Raw genomic sequence first — 8,021 nt, forward strand, 5'->3', positions numbered from 1 at the left:
CAGATTCCGCTTCTTCCAGCAGCACCCACCACTGGAGATGACAAAAAGCCCCAAAGTATATAGCCCAGCAGATGCCTTAGGAGAGAGGGACAGTCCTGTTCAATACTATTTTATCTCAGGGTCTCGGGATCAGCCTGTGATCATTTCAGCTTTGGTCATGCCAGATCTTTTCCCAGCCTCCAGCCATGCTGGGACCAGGCAGTGGCGGGAGTGATGTTTGGACTTGTCGGTGCCCAAGGAGGAGCTGTCGGCTGCTGCTGCCTCTGATTCAGCCCAAACCAGCCTCTATCTCCCACGTCTCAGCCTGGCCCCACCATCTGCTGCCTCTGGGCGGATTTTGACTCATGTAAATAGTTACCATTGTGACTTCATGCCAGTTGGACAGAGCAAGCCTGCTTGGGTGGGGTTGGGGTGGTGGGGGTTGCCACCTGACTGGGCAATCTGCCCTGCCATCTGTTCAGGATGGGGCTCTCTGTTGCTATGGCACCCGAGCCAATGCAGAGTAAGGTCTGAGAGTCACATTTCCCTGGGATCCTTGCTCTGTTTCCATGGCCTCTCCTGGGACTCAGGGATTGATCAACTTTACAGGTGTATATCCTGTGTGCTGCCCGGTATTTGGCATGGGACCAAGACTGTTGTTGACACAACAAATAAAGGGCTTGTCACTGGGTGGCCAAAACAAAAGATGTTCTCTTCTGGGGCTCCACATGCTAATTTAGAAAGCTTGGAAATCCAGGAAATAAAGGATGGAGAAAAGTAGGAAATCTGCAGGCCAGAACCCTGAAGCCCAGTTTGAGATGTGAAAGCCTTTCAGCCAAGCATGATCTCTGCAGCTGGCCAGGGTCACCTCCACTGCCTTCCACTACTTCCGTCTCATTCCTGTATATTACCCATCTGAGCCACAGAGGAATCTGAGTTGTCAACCTCTGGATGAAACTAGAAGCATAGCCTGGAGAAAAGAGAAAAATAATGCTCCATGAGTTTTCAGAATACCCCTTCTTTTATTGGGGGGGGGCATAAACAATATCAGGGTTAAAAAAAAATCCAGTGAAAGAGGAAGGGGTCTTCCATCATCCCATGTCCCACTTTTAACAATGGGAGTGTATCTTATGAAAGCAGGTGAAATTTGTCTCCTATGTCCCGCAGATTGGAAAAAGAGAAAACTAGTGTAAACCACAGCATCAAAAGCACCTCCTTGTCAGAGATGATGTTCACATCAGAACCAGAGGAAGTTGTGTGGACTCTTTACCTTAGAGGTTCTGGACTGGAGCCCATCTGGGCTGAGTCCAATTACATCCTGACACAGTGGGGGTAGCATGGTGTGGCCAGGTCAGCTGGCAGTGGTGGTGGGTGGCTGATGGTGAGTAAAAGTTACTTGAAATTCCTTCTAGCTCTAAACTTCTCTGATGTCAGATAGCAGAGTGGATGTGAGTGTTAGAGTGGATTAAACCTGAATGATCAAGTCCAAGGTTAAGCCTCTTCAGTCCTGCAGGGACTGCCTGTGTGCACCTCCATAATGCTCCTTGGAGCTTTTGGGGTGAGGGTGGGGGTGATCTCTCCTTTAATTTCTCACTTTGCATCCCACCTGGTCCACATTTCTATTGTCAAAGTCAGTGGTCTTCTTTTTGAAAAAAGATTTTTTAAAAAATTAAAGTATAGTTGATTTACTTTATTTCAATTGCTGCTGTATAGCAGTGACCCAGTCATACATACATACATACATATATATATATAAAGTATATGTATATATACACATTCTTTTTCTCATATTATCTTCCATTGTGTTCTATCACAAGTGATTGGATATAGTTCCCTGTGCTATACAGCAGAATCTCATTGCTTATCCATTCTAATAGTTTGCATCTACTAACCTCAACTCCCAGTCCATCCTACTCCCTCTCCCTCCCCCTCGGCAACCACGAATCTGTTCTCCATGTCTGTGAGTCTGTTTCTGTTCTGTAGATAGGTTCATTTGTGCTCTTTTTTATTTTTTAAAATGATTTTTAGTTTTTTCCATTATAGCTGGTTTATAGTGTTCTGTCAATTTTCTACTGTACAGCAAGGTGACCCAGTCACACATCCACATATACACTCTTTTTTCTCACATTATCATGCTTCATCCTAAGTGACTAGATACAGCTCCCAGGGCCATACAGCAGGATTTCATTGCTTATCTATTCCAAAGGCAATACTTTACATCTATTAACCCCAAATTCCCAGTCTATACCACTCCCTCCCTCTCCCCCTCCCCCTTGGCAACCACAAGTCTGTTCTCCATGTCTGTGAGTCTGTTTCTGTTTTATAGATAGGTTCATTTGTGCCCTATTTTAGATTCCACACATAAGTGATATCATATGGTATTTCTCTTCCTTTTTCTGACTTACTTCACTTAGTCTGAGACTCTTTAGTTGCATCCATGTTTCAATGGCCTTCTTGATGGTGGGGGATCTTTGCTGCTTTGTCTCGGGCTGTCCAGTGGTTTATGTCAGCCTGGTTCCATTTGTTATCTAAAGTCTGCACAACCAGCCAAATATCTAGCCTGAGATGTTCCAGCCGTGGTGCAGTGGGTTAAGAAACTGACTGAGTGGCTCAAATAGCTCTGAAAATGCAGGTTCTATCCCTGGCCTGGCAAAGTGGGTTAAGAGATCTGGTATTGCTGCAGCTGTGGCTTGGATTCAGTCCCTGGCCTGGGAACTCCCATATGCCGTATGGTATGGCCATAAAGAAAAAAAAAAATCCAACCCAAGGGTCTTCTCATTGCTTAGCCTCCGGCCCCTCCCCAACCCCAGCCCACTGAGCACTGTGCCCACTCAGGAGCTCCACTCCTCATTTGTCTACATCTGTGAGTCCCTGGAAGGCTGGACATTTGGTCTTTTCAAACATTTTGCTCACATCTGGTTTGTCACAGTTCTTGAGGCTTTGCAAACGCTGTTTCCTTTACTCTCTAATCTTCAGAGCAGCCGCCTGGTTTTTTGTTTTGTTTTGTTTTGTTTTTCCCAACTAGATTTTCTCTTGGCAAGTTCAGGTAAGAATCCTTCTTTGGGAGTTCCTGTCGTGGCGCAGTGGTTAACGAATCCGACTAGGAACCATGAGGTTGCAGGTTCGATCCCTGGCCTTGCTCAGTGGGTAAAGGATCTGGCGTTGCTGTGAGCTGTGGTGTAGGTCGCAGACAGGGCTCAGATCCTGCGTTGCTGTGGCTCTGGCATAGGCCGGTGGCTATAGCTCTGATTAGACCCCTAGCCTGGGAACCTCCATATGCTGCGGCAGCGGCCCTAAAAAAAAAAAAGAATCCTTCTTTGGGCAAAGAGATGGTGTGCCATGGTGCATAAAAAGGGAGCTGTGTTGGTCAGATGTAGCGGGTTCAAATCCTGGCTCTGACTTTAATTAAACTTCATGGACTAGTTGCTCAATCCCTCTGAGCTTCAGTTTCTTGTCTGGAACATGAGACCACCAAGTACGTGTTTCCTAGGGTCCCTGAACAATGATGGGGTCATCCCTGTAAGGATTTAGGACCTGCAGGGGAAATGCTCAGTGAATGGTGGGCAACTCTACTCTCACGGTGAGGCTTCTGTGGATGATCAGACATGAACTCTGTTTATTCTCCCATCACTTTGTCAAACAAGATGTACTACATTGCATGCAGCTTGATCCACGGCTTGGAATTGTTTTCTGGTTGCTTCATGTGTGCAGACTTAATCTCAAATGACCTGTGAGCCCTTGGAAGCCGGACCTTTCTTCCCTCCCCTCATCTGCACTCCTCGAATCTCAAGCCTAGTGTCATACTGTGACTCTTGGAATTCTGCCATGTTGCTGCTGATGGTACAATAAATACCCTCTCCTGTGTTATGGAGGAGTACTCAGAATCCAGCTTCTCTGCCCTCTTGGAGCACATCACCACCTTCCACGGGTTAAAGTGTAAGGGATTTGAAATGCACACAGGTCTGCCCAGGTACCTGGCAGCTTGGAGGCTGCATGGAACACAAAGACACCTGGAGCTGTGCTGCTCATGGAAAATATTACACACGTGCTCCAGACATGAACTACAGGAAACTGCCCTGTCATGTCCTCCCAAGGATCCACTACAACCAAGAATCCCCTCGCAGACAGATAGCAAAGGTCTCCAGTCCACTTCGTCAGTAGCAGACAGACTCACTCAGAGGGCTGGGAGCCAACAAGAAAGAGGATTTATAGGCCTGTCAGCCAAAGAGGACAAAACCACTAACGCAGGCTCTGACCACACTGCCCACACAGGGGAGCCTGAGCAGTGGCACCACCCCTTCCAGCAGCTCAGGCCTGGAGGGCGGGGAAGCCTTTGCTAAATCGGGGTTTATACTTGAGTATTTGGGTTATGCTCAAGGATTTAGAAAACCTCTCAAAGGATGTGTGTGTATGTGCGTGTGTGTGTGTGTTTCTGGGCATTTCTGCCCAAGGAGGAAAGTACTAGGATGAATACTGAGGAATCCTATAAATAATCAGGGCAGAAGGTATTCTCAAAATTCCATCCTTAAACAAGTGGTCCTTGGCCATTCATGTGCCAAACAGAAGACACCCCTTTGGGGACTTTACCTGGAACACTGTCCGAAAAATCTGCTGGCAGCAGGGGATGAGGTACACACAGAAGTCCCAGGTGCAGTGGCAGTGGGGCTGCTTAGCCTGGAAGCCAGGGTTAGCTAGGGCTCTGCTGAGGGAGCCCTGGAGGAAGCTCTAATCTGAAACTGGTTTTGGGTATGTGGAGGATGGAACCTGGGGTAGAGCCAGAACAATAGAAAACCTACTGGTTATTGAGTGCTTGCTACATGTCACGTGATTTACATGTACTAAAGATACCTCAGAGTCTTTGAGGTAAGCACTAGTTACCCCATTTTACATATGAATAAACTGAGGCTTAGAGATGAAGTAACTTGCCCAGATGTCACATGGCCAGTAATGGGCAAAGTCTGGGTTTGAATGCAGGCAGCTGACTCCAGAGGACATGCTCTTAACCTCTGCACTCCTCTGCTTCCCTCTGACCCATACCCTCCTGCCGCCCGCCCTCCCTGCCTTCCCTTCTGGTTCCCTCTAGACTGGAACCTGTCTCAAGGCAGGAACAGTGTTTCACTTGAATTCTGTTTTCTTAGCATCTGGCATAGTGATAGCCACTCAATAAATGTTTTGTGAAGGAGCGAATACATGATTGGATGAGTGATGGAATGAAGGGGTGTATGCCTCCCAGGGAGCTCATTGTAAGGCAGCTGTCACAGCTGTTTCCCCTCTTTGCTGTCCAGAAAAAGCACCTTGTCTCTTGAGAATCAGGGATGCCCTGACTGGTACCCTCTCTTGGGCTCTGTTGTTGCTATGGCAACTACTGGTCTAGGCTCTGACAGTTCTGCAAAGGGACAGAGAGCAGAGGGGTCAGATGAGTCAAGGTAAGACACCACTTCCTATTCTCAAACTGAGGCCAGTGTCCCAGACCCACTTTGGTCACAGATATTTACTGGGCATGCACATGACCCTAAGGTATGTGTGGAGGAAACAGGTCGGGCAGGTCATGCCCTGTACTAAGAGAGCCTCCAGAGAAGACAGACTCACATGCCACAGAGTGGGGGCGAGTGGGTACTTGAGGGACAGCCTTACCACCAATGGGGAAACCACAAAGTAGGAATTTGGCTGTAAGGGGGCCTCCTAAGAGCAAGGGTAATAACTGCTGCTATTTTTGTTATTATTCATCAAGCCCTAAGCTAAGTGCTTTACATGTGCCCTTTTCACTCAATCTTTTCAATGGTTCTATGAAGTGGACACTATCATTCCCATTTTACAGAAGAAACTAAGGAAAACCAAGGCTTATAGAAATTATGAGACTTGCTGAGCTAGGACATGGCATAACTGGATTTAAACACAGAGTCCAAGTTCTCAGCCCCTGTGCCATCTGCACTGTCTGGAATCTCAGCCGCATTGGTCTCTGCACGTCTTGTCATGACAGAGGTCTGGGTCCCTCATGGGCCTCCAGTTTGAGAGGGCACATGGAGGACAAGGACCTCACTTCCTTGACTCTCTCTGGAGCACTGACTACTCAGGCTGAGTAATCTCACTGCTTGTGGTCTTGTCTGGTCTTGCAGGGGTAGGGTTTCAAGAGCTTCTCTGTCTGGAGGATTAACAAATGCTGCAAGGAGGAAACAGATGTGTGGAGAGGGCTTCTTAGGAATCGTTCTGGTGGAAACTCTATCTTTCAAAAGGGCTGAATGCCACCAAGCTCCTTGCCCCTGAATCTGTCTCCAATGAAGATTTCTGCTGTTAACTTGGTTGGCCCTGACTTCTGGGCTATTGGGAATTGGGGACCTTGGAGTATGTATGGGCTGACTCCTTGTCTCTGGTTGGGAGACCTTGGGGGCTTCCCTGAGGTTCAACTCCTAGGTGGCTGATTCAGCACTAGCCATGCCTTTTGGGAGAGATCCAAGGCCATTATCAGCCTTTGGAAGCCCAACCACTGCCCCAAGAGACCTTTGGTCTAACATGGCTCAATTTTCTCCAGGAATAGGTGAACAATGTGGTGGTGGCGGCTGTGAGTCATCTCTGGCCAGTTGGGAAGAAGGCCCAAGGGTGGCTTGTAACAAGTGGCAGGAAGTGGATCTCTGCCTTCTATTTCTTCCTCTTTTTTTTTTTCCTTTTTGACCATACCCTCAGCATGCGGAAGTTCCCAGGCCAGTAATCGAACCCACGCTGCAGCAGTGACAATGCGGGATCCTTAACCCACTAAGCCACAGAGGAACTCCTCTACTTTCTATTTCTATTTTAAACAAAGTTACCCTAAAAGAAACCTTAAACATCACTGATGAGTGGGTTTTAAAGATACAGATGGGACTGAATTCTTTCCAACACCCCACCCCACCCTGTCCTGCAAATCACACCTTGCACTTTTAAGACCCACATTTTCCCTCTGAGAAAAGAAATATTTCTGAGGTTTATCTTGCTGGGAAAGCATTTGTTGTTGACAGTTATTTTCTGGTTTTTTCTTGGGGCTGGAAAGGAACAACAAAGAGATAGAAAAGGCCACTCACCTCTAAAGCAGGGGTCCCACATTGTGCAGGAGGAAATTAATCAGCCCTGAGCTCAGATGAATGGAATACAGGCATGTGGTGACAGAATGACAGTCGTGTTGATTTGATTTTCTTTGGGGAGGCGCTTCACATTTTCCTGTGTATAAAGAAAAAGTGTCTCCTTAAACTTTGTTTTCCTAGCAGCTGGCACATAGTGATGGCCATTCAATAAGTGTTTTGTGAAGGAGCAAATATGTGAATACGTGACTGGATGAATGATGGACGGAAGGGATGTGTGGATAACAGAGAAGCCTACAGCTCAAACCCAAAGCTGATCTGGCCGCTCTCACATTCCCCTCAGAACCACATCGTTTCACTTTCAATTACTTACCAGCCTTCATTGTCCTTGGCCTTAGATCCATCAGACTCGTCTTCCTAATAGACCCAGTTCCTTGGGGACAGTGCCCTTCCTTTGTCTTATACTTCCGTTCCATAAATAGCATCTGACCCAAGATGGAACATGAGCTGTGCTGCTGAGTACTTGGTTAAAAATGCCTTTTCTGGAGTTCATGTCGTGGCTCAGTGGAAACAAATCTGGACTGGTATCCATGAGGATGCAGGTTCCATCCCTGGTCTTGCTCAGTGGGTTAAGGATCCTGCGTTGTTGTGAGCCTTGGTGTAGGTTGCAGACATGGCTCGGATCTGGTGTTGCTGTGGCCAGTGGCTACAGTTTGGATTCGACTCCAAGCCTGGAAACCTCCATATGCCGTGGAGCAGGCCTAAAAAGACAAAAAAAAAAAAAAAAAAAGAGCTTTTCCCTCACTCTGGAGTCAGGATAATTGAATACGTTACAGAAGAAAGGGATTGTTCTTATTTTTATAGTAAGATGCTTGCTGGTGAATCCATATACAGCAAGTTGGTGAGCACAGAACACAGCAATTACCAGGAGAGAATCACTTCAAAGAAGGCTTTTAAGAACTGAGATGTTTGCTAAAGCATTGTTTGTAA

The sequence above is a fragment of the Sus scrofa genome, chromosome 14 (genome assembly GCF_054392235.1).
Source record: "Sus scrofa isolate SSC_HxYL_T2T_F1_AM1 chromosome 14, Sscrofa_HxYL_maternal_Yorkshire_Landrace_v2.0, whole genome shotgun sequence".
NCBI lineage: Eukaryota > Metazoa > Chordata > Mammalia > Artiodactyla > Suidae > Sus > Sus scrofa.